Raw genomic sequence first — 14,934 nt, forward strand, 5'->3', positions numbered from 1 at the left:
TGATGCAGATACTCTACAGGAATGTTTCTGGCAGGGAGCAGAATCCTCCTCCCTCATGGACTCAAGGATGAAACAGGGCCCTAGACGCCAAGCTGAGGCTGCTCCTCCCTTTCTCTGAAGACAGTTTGGGGACCTCAGATAGGGGGCTCCCCCTCCAGTCTTCCTCCAACACCACCTTCTTTCTTTGAGGAGTGGGAGTGGGGTTAAGGAGGCAAAGTGATGACCTGAGGGAGAGGGGGAGACGGGAGGGGCTCTTCTCTGGGGACATTCCCCTCAGTGTTTCTGAAGCCTGTGATCCTTGTGGTGAAGGAGAAAGGAGGCAAGCCACCCACAGGGAGCAAAGCAAATCGGGGATTTAAGGGAACATTTTTGTAATTATCCAAATAATTCAGCCTCCTACTCTTTTCCCAATATATCCCACTTTTGTTTTAATAATCCAGGAATTGGGAACAACGCCCTTTCCGTTTTACCGCACTTATTCTTTGCTCTAGGAAAGCAGCCTATTCACAGCCATTTCACAGCTGTGTGCCCAGCTTTCTCACAGAAGGCCTTTGCCCATGCCATTCCTCCCACCGCATCCCCTTCCCTTCTCCACCTGTAAGTCTGAGCCCACTGAGAAACCCGGGTTAATGCCGCTGCTTCTTCACAAAGCCTTCTTGGAATCTCCCAGCCAGAAAAGCTCTTCTCGTCTCTGCTGTCCTGGAAAGGACATATACTCTGGGATTTTCAGCTCACACCATATCTCCAGCTGGATGGCATCCTCTCCATGATCCTTTTACCCAATCAATCAATCAATGAGCTGAGAAAGAATTGGGGTGGGGAGATGGCAGTAGGGGGGAGCACAAAATTGCCCAAATCCTCGTTAACTGAGACTTGGACAGGCTTGGACTCACAGTTGGAGGCACCTGACACAGCTTATCCCATGAAGGTTGCATGTCCACCCCACAGGCTAGGTCCTCTTACCATCCCATCTTGCCCCAGACACCCCCAGCTAGTGAGGATTTGAACCCAGCCTGGCCAAGTCCAACACCCACTCTCTTTCCACTCCACCACACTGCTTCCTACCGCCCCTTTCATGGGGAAGAGAGGTTAGAAATGGGTATATATGGCTGGGAGCTGGCTCTCTTGGCTCTTTGCTTCTTCATCCTCAGGCCCAAGCTGCACCCTGCCTGGCTCCACCCCTCAGTCAGCTGGTTGGGGAGATGGGGCTGGGGAGCCCTGGGCACTAACAAGTATTCATGCAGGTGAGCAGGTACCAGGAGCCAGGAGGGGTACATCAAAAACCTCTAGAACAGGCCAGGTGTGGAGCTGTAATCCCAGCACTTTGAGAGGCCAAGGCGGGCGGATAACCTGAGGTCAAGAGTTCGAGACCAGCCTGGCCAACGTGGCAAAACTCCGTCTCTACTAAAAACACAAAAATTACCCAGGTGTGGTTATTTTTCCCTGGGTTGTTCTGTAGCTTGGCAGCAGGAATTAAGACTAACAGGAAAGGGGTCAGTTGTGGAGAGGTGCATGGAGAAGAGGATGTTGGAAGAGGGGAGCAAGGACCCCCAACCTCTGCAGACAACCTTGCCCAGCCCAGAGTTGAGGTAGGGGGAAGGGTTAATCCCATCTCCATCTCTGAGAAAGATTTATTTCTTCACTTCCCTAAGGTCTTTGGAGAAATGCTGCAACTCTCGGCCTGGCCCTCATCTCCACACCTCTGCCAGCACCTCAGTTCCGGCCCCAGGGCTCCAGGGAGAGACTCCTAACATGAACTGCCAAGATACCATATATCCATCCATCTGATAGCTGACCTGAGCTCAGACGGCCTGCAAACTGGCAGGACAGGAGGGACGCCCCGCGTTTGGTGTGCTGAGCGCCTTTGTGTGTGTGATCTCATTCAAGGTTCCCAACTCTGAAAGCAGACATGATTAGCCCCTTTCACAAAAGGAAGCAGAGGTCTTAGTGACTTGCCCAAGGTCACATGCCTAAACAGGGACACAAACCTGCAGGAAAGATGGAGCACAAATGCTGGGGTCTCTGATAGTCACACATGTGCAGAAATACATGCACACACGTGTACCCCAAACCATTTAAATGGACCATTCCCCTCTGTGTGTGATGTAGTTTACAAATCCCCTGTGCTCCCATGCATTATCTCAGTTGGTTTAACAACAGGGTACTGTGGTAATAGGCAGGGCAGATGTCATGAACCCATTTCTCAGATAAGGAACCCAAGGTTCAAAGAGGGTGAGCAATCTGCTCAAGGTCACACTCTCCGGAGCTTTGATCACAATAATACTGATAAACTCCACCTCCGTTCACGTTTGTTAAATGCAGGAACTGGGTGCTAAGCACCTTCCGTGCATCTAACATTTACGGTCATCCCATGGGGGAGACATTGTTATTATCCCCACCTTACAGATGATGAAACTGGGTCTTAGAGGTGTTAGATGATACGGGGCAGCCACATAGAGTTAAGCCCCAGCCAGCCTGATTTTTACTCCAGGAAACTCGCCCAGTGCGGGAATCTTATTCACCTGGGCCCCCAAGTCCCAGCACCTAGACCAGTGCCTAGCCCACATGAGGTTCTCACTGAGCATTTGTGGAACATTTGTTAACCAAATAAATCTGCCCCCAATGCCCTTACCCTCAACTTCCTCCTCCCAGACCTTTCCCTGCCCATCTCCTAACTCCTCGAATGTCTCTAGTGAACCATTAGAGACCTCTCCCCCAGGAGTCGAGGGTAACAGACCCCCTCAGTCCCTGCAATGGGGCCGGGAAGTCAATTCACCACCTCACTCTCCTATCCCTACCAGCATTTAGGGATTTGTAGTTTGTCCTTAAGGTTCTCCCTTGCCTCAGTTTCCGCCTCCGGCACCAGATGTGAGGTAAGTAAGCAAGCAGACTGCTGGAGAAGAGGTCCCAGAAAAGCCCACCCCTCTGCTTTCTTCTCCCGCAAGCAAGTGCTGGGGATTTCCTTTCTGTCTGTCTCTCTAGATCCCACAGAGCCCCAGACAAGGGACGAGACAAAGAGCGGGCAAGCGGAGCAGTCAGGCCCAGCTCCAAGGCGTGCATTTCCAAACATGGAAAATGTGGACATCTGAGGACGGGGTCTCTCAAGGATACTCCCCCGAGTACAAGGTTTGGAGGCCCCTTTTGGAACACTGCCAACTCCAGCTGCCTCCACCCCCAGGCACCAATCACTCAATAGCACTGAGTGTTTACTGGGCCTGCAGGCAGGGAAACAATGCAAGATGCCACTTCTGCAAACTGGCAGGACAGGAGGGATGTCCTGCATTTGGTGTGCTGAGTGCCTTTGTGTGCGTGATCTCATTCAAGGTTCCCAACTCTGAAAGCAGACATGATTAGGAAGCAGAGGTCTTAGCGACTTGCCCAAGGTCACATGCCTAAACAGGGACACAAATCTGAGGCCTTTGGGTCCTGTGCCTGGGTCTTGCCCTCCGAGCAAAGCTGATCCTTCAGTCACATCTGCCAAGGCTTCCTTTCCTACCAGCTGCAGGCATTGTAAACAAGCCCCCATGCCTCTTACCCAGCCCTCTTGTCTAAGGGTAAGGCAGATGGCCAAACCACTCCTGGGAGACCCCAGGTCTACAACCCTAGGCTTTAGTGGCCAATGAGAGGACAGCCTTCCCCAGGCCCTTACCCGGCTGAGGGGTGCTGGGCTGGCCCGCCAGGGCCTGCTGATGTGCTCTCCCACCCCCATCCCTCCCCTCCAGCTGCCCTCTGGTCCCTCTGCTCCTCCCACTGCCCCGCTTTCAGCCCCAACCCAAGAATGACCAGGAGTCACGGGTGGAGAAGCAGAGTTCCTGGTCCCTAGCCTGGCTTCTGACATCTCCGGTGCCCCTTGGCCTACCCTAGGTCGGGGTGTCAGGTCCGGTGAGACCAGCCTCCCCTCAAAGCCATCCCGCCCTGCCCTCTGGCCACTACGCAGCCACATGCTCAGAGGCTTGTCCAATGTCAGAGCGCCATCTAGTGTGCATGATGGGCACTGCACCCCCTGCCGCCGCAGGCTCACTCACTTGGCAGGACCTCTCATGGGGGTGGCCGGGTGCAGAAGGGGAGACGCCCTCAGACTCACAGAGAGCGCCAAATCTAGACTTCTATCATAGTGTCCGGATGACACTTTTCCTCTAGTCATGGGAGACACCCCAGAATCCAGTGAGGGCAGTCCCCTTGCAGTGTGAGAACGTAGGATGACACTGCCTGCAGGGCCCTGACTTAATCACTATTTGAAAGGCTTAAAATGACCTTTCGAAGAGCCTAATCTCTTTGCACTATTTTGTGTGCACTGGTGAAAAGCAAACTTTCTAAATCGGCCATAATTTGGGTGACCTCTTTTTGGCAAATCTTAAACAAGAGCCTCAAAGAACAGGTGCAAAGGCATTGTCAAACCCAAAAGAGGCCCCACCCTGAGCACGAAGCCTGCACTCCATGCCTTGCTCAATCTGTTTCATGGGTCTCTCTCTCTCTCTCTCTTTCTCTCTCTCTCACTCACTCTCCTCTATCTCTCTCTCTTTCCATCCTTGATCAGCCTGATGGAGTCAAAAGACCACTGAGTCCAGGCAGGGAGGTCAGGTTGATCTAGGTTTGAATCCTGGCTCTACATGAGCTGTGTAACCTTGAGAAACTCACTTGAAATTTCTAAGCCTTACTTTCCCCATCTGTAAAATGGGGTTGTGATGAGCATTGTGTGAAATAACAAGTTTGAAGCACTCAGCAAAGTGTCAGCTGCCTATCAGAGGCTCAGTAACTGCCAGTCTCATCCTCCTCATCCCTCTCATGGCCTCCATCGCTGAGTCAGTGTCTCTCTGGGGGTCTGCTTCTGCAGCACCTGGCACGGGGTCTCCATCATTCTCTTGGTCTTGGAGCACCAGCCACACTGCACCTTGCATCTCACACTGCATCCTGCATGTCCATTTTCCATGGTTATATCCGTCTACTCCCACCCACTGATCCCTGACTCGGCGCTTCCTAGGGTCTGTGTTTCTCTCTTCTTCCCCTCTGGAAGCCCAGCCCAGTTTTGAGCCCATGGCAAGCGTGTATCTGCCTGCAGCTGAACTGAATGTTCCCAGGCACTGTTAGAGAAGCCTGTTCTGCAATCCAGAAGTTGAACCAACACATGTTTCTAACCCTGTCAAAACATACATTTTGGCCAGGTGCAGTGGCTCGTGTCTATAATCCTAGCACTTTGAGAGGCCAAGGCCAGAAGATTGCTTGAGGCCAGGAGTTTGAGACCAGCCTGAGCAACATAGAGGGACCCAGACTCAAAATATACACATACACATTTTCTCTCTCAGTAAAATGGTATTGAAGCTCCTGACTTGCACAGTTGTTAAAGGGATTAGACAGAGGGCATTTGCAAAGGCATTCATAAAGAGTATAACACACAGTAGACCCTCAAAAAATAGAATTTATTACTATAATAGCTTGGGAGGCCCTGTTGATGTTCAAAAATATGTCCAGGCTGGGCACAGTGGCTCACACCTGTAATCCCAACACTTTGAGAGGCCGAGGTGGGCAGATCACTTGAGGTCAGGAGTTCAAGACCAGCCTGGCCAACATGGCAATACCCTATCTCTACTAAAAACACAAAAAAATCAGCTGGGCGTGGTGGTGTGCGCCTGTAATCCCACCTACTCGGGAGGCTGAGGCAGGAGAATTGCTTGAATCCAGGAGGCGCAGGTTGTATGAGCTGAGACCGCACCACTGCACTCCAGCTTGGGTGACCAAGCTGGTCTCAAAAAAAAAAAAAAAATGTCCAAAGAAGACAGGATGAGTAGTATAATCTCAATTGTACAACTTCAAAAGAGACACCAGGGCAAGGAGGCAGAAGGCAAGATGGGAATGGTGGGACACGATTAATATTGGCCAAGATTAAAACCCAGTCGGGGTCTCGTCAACAATTTAAGAGTAAGGCATCCCACAGGCCAGGGGTAACCAGGTGGAGAGAATCCTTTCTTTCCACCGGATGGGGATGGGAAACAGGCAAAGCGGGATAGGGAATGAGAGGCGAACGGCCTCTTTATTAACACAATTATTTTATTTGCCGAAAGGTAATCATCCTAAGTGAGGTCAACGGCGGCTGGCACAGGACCGGCCCTGCAGGCGGCTGGCCCACGTTGCCATGGCGACGGAGCCCGCTCACTTCCAGCAGCTGCAAGGGCTGGAGAATCCTGAGGAAGGAGACCCCAGGTCTCTTTTCCTTCCCCCAAGAGGGGCTGAAGGAGACCTGCAGGTGTTTGCATTCCCCGTCCCAGCCCCCAAGAGACAGACTAAGAGCCCCTGGGGAAGTGTCCCAGCCCAGGTTCACAGGGGGTCCATCCTGGAGCACAGGGGTCTCTGCGGGCATCATCTCATTCTGTCCCACAATAACCCTGTGAGGAAGAGGCTACACATCACCTGACCATTTCACAGAAAGATGTGGCTCAGAGGGGACGGTGACCTGTCCACAGATGCGCAGCATGTGGGGATTTGGGGGCTGGGGTCTGAGGCCTGGGGCACCATTTACAGTTGCCTCAGAGTCAGGGCTGTGACGATGACAGAATTAAACCTACATCTTGAATAATCAGAAAAACTGATGTGGAGAAAAACACACTCACCCAGCAGTCAGAAAGGCCTGGGTTCGAGTGCCAACCCTTCCCCTTACAGGCCACGTCACCCTCAGCAAATTTGCTCTAAGCGTTAGTCTGTCCACAGCATTCTACACCCGTGACTTTCCAGTCTCTGGAAGACACAGCCATGATCAAGGTGTGCTTCCCCATCTGTAAAATGAGCCAACTCAGTTGGGTGCAGTAGCTCACTTTGGGAGGCTGAGGCAGGCGGATCACTTGAGGACAGGAGTTTGAGATCAGCCTGTCAACATGGTGAAACCCATCTCTACTGAAAATACCAAAATTAGCCGGGTGTGGTAGTGGGCGCCTGTAATCACAGCTATTCGGGAGGCTGAGGCAGGAGAATCACTTGAACCCGGGAGGTGGAGTTTGCAGTGAGCCGAGATCACGCCACTGCACTCCAGCCTGGCAACAGAGCTAGACTCCATCTCAAAACAAACAAAAAAAGCCACTCAACCCTGCCCTGGGGACCCAGAATGTCAACAGTGACTGGGAAACTCACGCACTACACAAACAAGAGCAGCTGGTTCTGTCATTTCACCCAAATCTTCAGGGATGGCAGCTCTGCAGAAAAGGGACACAACATGCACTGTTCCCAAGTCCTCCAGCCCTGAAGTCCAGCGGTGAGGATGCCAGGCTGGAAGTCCAGGGGACAGCATAGCAGAGGCAGGATGGGTCCGGGGGCGGGGAGGGGAAACGCAGCCAATCCTGGGGCTATTTTGCTTCTGCCCGCAGTATCTGTCGCCCTCTGGTGGACGCACCTGATACAGATGCAAGGAACAGCTGTGCAACCAGAGGGAATTCAGGTTGGGGGTTCGGGGGCGGGGGCATGGCTGGAGGAACTAGGAGCATCAGGGGAGGCTTTAGCGGGTGATGAGATTTGAGCTGGGCCTCCCAGAAAGTGGCTGTGGGGAGGGAGTGGGAGGGAAAGCATGTCAGAAAATGGAAATTGATCCAATAAAAGCCTACAGATTGTCAGGTGTTGTGGGAGTTTGGGGAACAGGGCATCGTTTGGGTGGGTACAGCAAAGGGACTTCAAGAAGCTCAAAAGGGGCCGGGTGCAGTGGCTCACGCCTGTAATCCCAGCACTCTGGGAGGCCGAGGCAGGCAGATCATTTGAGGTCAGGAGTTCAAGACCAGCCTGACCGACATGGCGAAACCCCATCTCTACTAAAAATACAAAAATTAGCCAGGTGTGGTGGTGGGCGCTTGTAATCCCAGCTACTCGGGAGGCTGAGGCAGGAGAATCATTTGAACCCAGGAGGCGGAGTTTGCAGTGAGCCGAGATCTTGCCACTGCACTCCAGCCTGGACAGAGTAAGACTCTTTCTCAAAAAAAAAAAAAAAAAAAAAAAAGAGAGAAGAAGGAGGAGGAGGAGAGGAGAAGAAGAAGAAAGGGAGAAGGAGAAGGAGGAGGAGGAGAAGAGGAAGAGGAAGAAAGGAAGAAGAGGAAGAGGAAGAAGAAGAAGAAGAGGAAGAAGAAGAGGGAGAAGGAGAAGGAAGAAGAAGGAAGAAGAAGGAAGAAGAAGAAGAAAAGAAGAAGAAGAAGAAGAAGAAGAAGAAAGAAGAAGAAGAAGAAGAAAGAAGAAGAAGAAGAAGAAAGAAAGAAGAAGAGGAAGAAGAAGAGGAAGAGGAAGAGGAAGAGGAAGAAAGAAGAAGAGGAAGAAGAAGAGGAAGAAGAGGAAGAAAGAAGAAGAAGAAGAAGAGGAAGAGGAAGAGGAAGAAGAAGAAAAGAAGAAGAAGAAGAAGAAGAAGAAAGAAACAACCAGACTGGGGCCAACTGTGGACAGTGTTGACCATTGTGCTCTGTACTTTATCCTGGAGGCAATAGGGAGTTATTGAAGGTTTCTGAGCAGGGGTAGGCCATGACAGGATTTACATTTTAGGCCTATCATGTGGAGAGAGAGCAGAGGTGAGGAGCCTACTGGAACTCACTCCTCCAGCACATTGTTACTCACTAACAAGAGCAGCACCTCTGACCTCGCTGGAGACTTTACAAAGCCTTTTTCTTATCTTTACACACCAGACCTCAAGCTAGGTGGGTTCCCTGACTCAAGCAGCTTTGGGGTGAGGTGAAGCTCTGGGCCCTGGTTCCCACCCCAGCTTCCTTCATGTCAGCATCCTAGCACTGATTAAAACAGTGTGCAAGTCCACCTGAAGGGTGGAGGGGTGGGGAGCTGGAAGGAGCAGGAGTGGGGAGGGGAGGGCGTCCATGTACTCGGGGCCTGCTCAGCTCCTAGCCCGTTTCCTGCGCTCCTCACTGTGAAGGAATTATCCCTGTGCTACAAGAAGGAAAACAAGACATGGGAAAAGAAGAGCCCAGGACCCCCAGGGCCGGGACACAAGTCTGGGTGTGTCTGACCCCAAAGCTCCTCATCCCAAAAGCGAGAAGAGAAGCAGACCTCAAGGAAGCCACGCATCTCCTCTCTGAAGGAGACGCTGGAGGCCCCTGTCCTATCCAGCATCCCCTCCACCAGCCACAGCAGAGACCCAGCCTCCTATGACATGCGTGCTCACGGATGCTCATGCTTTGAGAGACCCGGTTGTATTGATGACATTCACATAGAAGAAGTTCATCCAATGTCCCATTTTGGATACATCAGCCTCATCCGAGACTGTCAGTCTCCATCCTGTGGCCAATGACACTGAGCAAGTGGCTGGAGATGGCAAGGGGTGCTCAGGGTGGGGTCCATGCACAGAGCTGCCTTGGGGGACCCCAGGTGGGGCAGCTGACAGGAGGACTTCTGAGGAAGGGGTGGATGGCGGAAGGTAGAGTTCTTGGGAAGGTGATCACCTCTCCCCCGCCAGCTGGTCATACCGGGTAGGCCCCTGAAGGGTGACAAGGGCAGCAGGTCTGAGGGAGGCTCCAGGACAGGGGAGAGACTAGACACAGAGAGAATCAGAGACAGGGTGAGAGACAGAGAAAGGGAGGCGGTGGTGTTTGTTTCACAGCTGGACTTGGCGGTGGTGCCCAGGGTGCTGGCCACACTCCAACAGGGTAATAACATCAGCTCCAGCCTAAACTTTAATCAGTGGATACAAGGCTTGGCCACAATCAGCAGTGAGGAAGATTAGCAGAAGCCTGGGAGGGGAGAGGGAGGGAAGTGCCCAGCCAAGGAAGACGGTGCATGGGATCTATTGCAGGTCCAAGCGGGGGCTTCCAGTGCCGCTTCCCACTGGGCATGAAGTGGAAGCAGAGGTGAGAGTCAGATGGCTACATCAATAGCAAGGGAATGAATCTGGCCCACTGAGGCTCAGTGAGACCCCAACACAGGCTCCAAGCCACTCTCCCCCAATCCCAACAAGCCTCAAGTGAGACACCAGGAAGAACTTACCAGCCAGGGAGCCCCCAGGATGCCTGAGCAGGGGCGGCGCAAGGTGTTCACATCATCCCTACCTGGGCAGGGGTCCCAGCATAGGAGCTGGAGTGCCCCCACCCTCCCCTTCAGGCCGGGCTGCACAGAGGGATGAACTGAATGGGTCACATTCTTACCCCTCAAGTGCTTTGGAGAGAGGGTAGAAGGAAGGAGGAGACAAACCGGTTATCATCTGCTCTACATAACTTATTAGCATCCAGGCGAGATTAATCAAGCCCAGAAACCTCGAGCAGACCCCTAATTAGTTGCTGCTGATAACTATATTTGTCATGCTCTCCAATTATTCCACTGTAAATTTCAGAGTTTAATTGCACCTTGTTCTTCATTGAAGTGTCACTGTTTGCACACGCTCCCCTAATTCTTTAGCAAATTTGACAAAATTCAGCATTAAATATAGATTATCTTTAGATTTCCATAATTAACACAACCAAACTGTCTCAGGCCTAAATATTTCTCCCAGTGTCATAAATCTGGCCTGTCCCTGGAATCCGAAGGGCTGCTTCCAGCTCCCCGGCAGAGGCTGCAGGGAGAACACACACGCACAGCCATGAACTCACATGACACGCCTGTGCAGGGATGGGGCAAAAGGTGGCAGTGATACTTCATTGAGGGCACACACCTGGGAACATACCCCGTGCCCCTTATCAGTAGGGGCCCCATCAAGATGCCCACCCTGGGGCGTGGGGCAGTGTCCCAGGTCTTAGAGGGCCAATTCAGGATCGCAGCTGACCTCTGGGCCTAGCGAATAGGCTAGAGGGAAGAGGCTCGGCCTACAACCAGGTCACAAGCCTCCCCACCCAACAAAGGCCAAAGGGCCCCTTCTGTGACTTTTTCTTGTCCCTGTCAAGGCTGACCTTGATGTTTGACATTACCCCAGGAACATGACCCAGGCAGACATGAATGCCCTTATGCCATACCCCTGCAGGGCACCGCCACTGCCCAGCCTTCTCTCTTAGTCCACTCTCTCCAGACTCACCAGGCCAGTATATGTCCATCCAACTCTAAATGTCCCCCACCTGGGACCCTTTAGTTCAGATTAGGGGATGAAGAAACCCGACATCAGGTTTGAAATGATGCCCCCATATGAGGTTTGAATTTTTTTTTTTTTTTTTTTTTTTTTGAGACGGAGTCTTGCTCTGTTGCCCAGGCTGGAGTCCAGTGGCTTGATCTCAGCTCACTGCAACCTCTGCCTCCTGGGTTCCAGTGATTATCCTGTCTCAGCCTCCTGAGTAGCTGGGATTACAGGTGCGCACCACCATGCCCAGCTAATTTTTGTATTTTTAGTAGAGGCGGGGTTTCACCATTTTGCCCAGGCTGGTCTTGAACTTCTGACCTCAGGTGATCCACACACCTCGGCCTCCCAAAGTACTGGGATTACAGGTGTGAGCCACCACGCCCAGTCTGAAGTCTCTTCCACCAGCCCCCAAAACCCCAAATCTAACATCACAAGGAAATCAGCAGGGTGTCCCATTTCCATAGGGACAGGAGGGGGCAGCAGGCAGCAGGGAAGCCTGTGCCCTTTTTAGATCCCAGCCCAGCCTCTGGTCCTTGATGGAGGAGAATCATATCTTGGGTTTATCCCAAGTCAAGCCCCTTCCTCAGGCTGGCTATCTCATGGGCAGTAGAGCATCCAGAGTTCAACTGCAAGCCCAGCCCCCCACACCCCCTGCAGTCACGCAAACACACCTGTACACACAGAGGCAGATGCACAGATGCAGAAATGAAAAGACACAGATGCACAGAGACACACCACAGAGATACACACAAAACACAAACTGACACACAGACAGATACACAATGCAACACACAGCCCAAGTCCTGTAGGAAGACGGGGACAGACAGACGGGGAAATACTCTCTCCCCAGAAATCAGTGACATATCCAGGGTCTTGCCACATTGAACGGCTAAGGGGGGCTGGGGGCCCCCTTGCCCTCCATACCACCTGCCAACCCTGACACCCCTGTTTCCCCAGCGTAGCTGCAGGGGTAGTTGAGGGGCTGAGGTGGGAGCAGGCAGGAATACGGAAGAGCCTCAAAGTGTACTCACAGCAAATTTGGAAGAAAATCGATGGCCTTTAATGAGATTTTATTTTTTCTCCACAATGGGCTGGGTTGGTGGTTGTGGGGCGATCTCTGGGTGCAATGCGCAAAGTGAGTGGGGGCACAAGGTGCAGGGCTGAGAGGGACTGGGAAGCCGGAAGTGGGGAAACACCAGGGTCAGCAGCTACAGGGACAGGAAGAGGCAGAGGACAGACAGACAGACAGGACGTCAGTGTCAGGCCGCCACTCAGCCCCACCCATCAGACCAAGAGAGGGGCCCTGAGCTGGCTTGGGTGTCTACTGTGGCCCTGTTGGGTTCTAGATCCGGAGTCTGCACTCCCAGCCCTCAGTAGGAGATAAAAGGCTGAGGTCCACCCAGGTTATGAGGCTGGCAGGGGACAAGCCATGGGGAGCAGTCACAGGACGGGGTATGTTGGGGGTGCAGCTGGCTCAGGTCCTTGGCTTCCAAGGGTGCTAAAAGGAAATTGTAAGGAGCTTAATTCTGATCAGTGCGGTTAACTGAGCACCTGCCAGACTCCAGGCCCCTGTTATTGTTATTCTGCAGTAAACCCCACAAGAGAGGTGACAACCCCTTGCTCCCAGATGAAGAAAAGTAGGATCAGCGACATTAAAGAAATTGCCCAAAGCCACTCAGCCAATGGCTGAGGCAGCACCTGAACCAAGGTCCGCCAGGTTCTAAAGTCTGTTTCTTCCATTCTGCCTACGAGCAGCACCTGGCAGGCAATGGAGGCACAGCTTAATCTCTCTTCCTCTCTTCCAGTCCAGGTCTCCAAGACCTATGGATGGGTTGGGCCAGGGCTTGGGTTCAGGCTCCAGGGTGATGGCAACTTAAGGGAATCTCCTGCACAGCTAGGCTTCAAAGCACAAGACTTCCCCAGGCACAGAGGAGGGGATACCTGTCAGCTGCAGTCCCGTCCATCCCACCCTGCTGGCTGAACCTTGGAGCTCCCTCCTTCCTTATGGAATCATAGAAGGGATCAGAGGCCATCAACCCAAACATATCCTCTGTCTGAAGCCCCTGTGAAATATTCTGAGTGATCAACTGAGGTCTCGCACGACTCTAGTGACAGGGAGCTCACTACCTCCAAGGTATCCTCTTCCACTTCTGGAATCTTGCTAGATTGAGCTGCTTTTTGCCTCCCTGGGCCTCCTACTGGTCCTATTTCTGCCTTCTGGGACATCACTCTGCTCCATGAAAGCCCCTCTGTAACTGGAATACCATAAGCACTGCCTTCGCACCACCTGGGGGCTTCCATGTTCCTGGCTAAACACGTCCTTATTCCCTCAACTGTTGCAATAGTCCCTGACCATTCCCTCCCACCCACCAAAAGGCAGAATTATTGACAGCATAGAGGAGTGGTTTGGCAATGACTTCTTATGACATCAAAAGCACAGGTAACAAAAGCAGAAGTAGAAAAATAGGATTACATCAAAATGTAAACTGTGCATCCAGGAATACAACCCACAGAGTGAAAAGGCCACCTGCAGAATGGGAGAGAATACTAGCAAATCTTATATCTGATAAGAGGTTAATATCCAGAATATATAAGGAACTCCTACAACTCAATAGCAAAAAAGTAAACAACCTGATTTAAAAATGAACAAAGAGCATGAATAGACATTTCTCCAAAGACGACACACAAGTGGCCAGCAAGCCTACGAAAAGATGCCCAACATCACAAATGACCAGAAAAATGTAAATCAAAACCACAAGGAGATGCCACCTCACATCCATTATGATGGCCACCATCAGAAAGACAGAAAATAACCAGTCTTATTGAGGATGTGGAGAAATTGGAACCCTTGAGCACTGTTGGGTACAGTGTAAAATGGTGCAGCTACTATGGAAAACAGTATGCAATTCCTCACAAAATTAAAAATAGAATTACTATCGGATCAGCAATCCCACTTCTGGGTATATATTCAAAAGAACTGAAGGCAGGGTCTTTTTTTTTTTTTTTTTTCTTTTTGAGACTCACTCTGTTGCCCAGGCTAGAGTGTACTGGTGCGATCCTGGCTCACTGCACTTCTGCCTCCTAGGTTCAAGCAATTCTCCTGCCTCAGCCTTCCAAGTAGCTGGGATTACAGGCATGCGCTACCACACCTGGCTAATTTTTGTATTTTTAGTAGAGATGGGGTTTTGCCACGTTGGCCAGGCTGGTCTTGAACCCCTGACCTCAAGTGATCCATCCACCTTGGCCTTCCAAAGTGCTAGGATTACAGGCGTGAGCCACTGCACCTGGCCTAAGGCAGGATCTTGAAGTGATATTTGCACACCCAAGTTCCTAGCAGCATTATTCAAAAAAACCAAGAGGCAGAAGCAACCCAGGTGCCCATTGATGGATGAATGGATAAACAAAATGTGGTGTATACAGACAATGAAATATTATTCAGTCTTAAAAAGGAAGGAAATTCTGTCACATGCCACAATATGGACAAACCTTGAAGACATGATGCTAAAATAAGCCAGTCACAAAAAGACAAATGCTGTATGATTCCACTCTATGCGGTATCTAAAGTTGTCCAATTCATAGAAACAGAACAGAGAATGGTGTTTGCCAAGGGCTGGGTGGTGGATGGGGAGCTGCGGTTTAAAGGGTAGAGTTTCCATTTTGTAAGGCAAAAGAGCTCTGCAGAGCTGTTGCACAGCAATGTGAATATACTTAACACTACTGACTGGTACACTTAAAAACAGCTAAGACAATAACAACAAAAGCCACAATTTTGGAGTCAGACTTGGGTTTGAGTTCCAGCTCTGTCACATGGCCTGGGGCAAGTTGTCAAATGTCTCTGAGCCTCAGTCTCCCCAGCCTTGCAACAGGGTAATGATAGAACCTAATTCACACGATCTCATTGACAAAGCAGGTAAAGTGTCTGGGAC

The sequence above is a fragment of the Pongo pygmaeus genome, chromosome 19 (genome assembly GCF_028885625.2).
Source record: "Pongo pygmaeus isolate AG05252 chromosome 19, NHGRI_mPonPyg2-v2.0_pri, whole genome shotgun sequence".
Taxonomy (NCBI): Eukaryota; Metazoa; Chordata; class Mammalia; order Primates; family Hominidae; genus Pongo; species Pongo pygmaeus.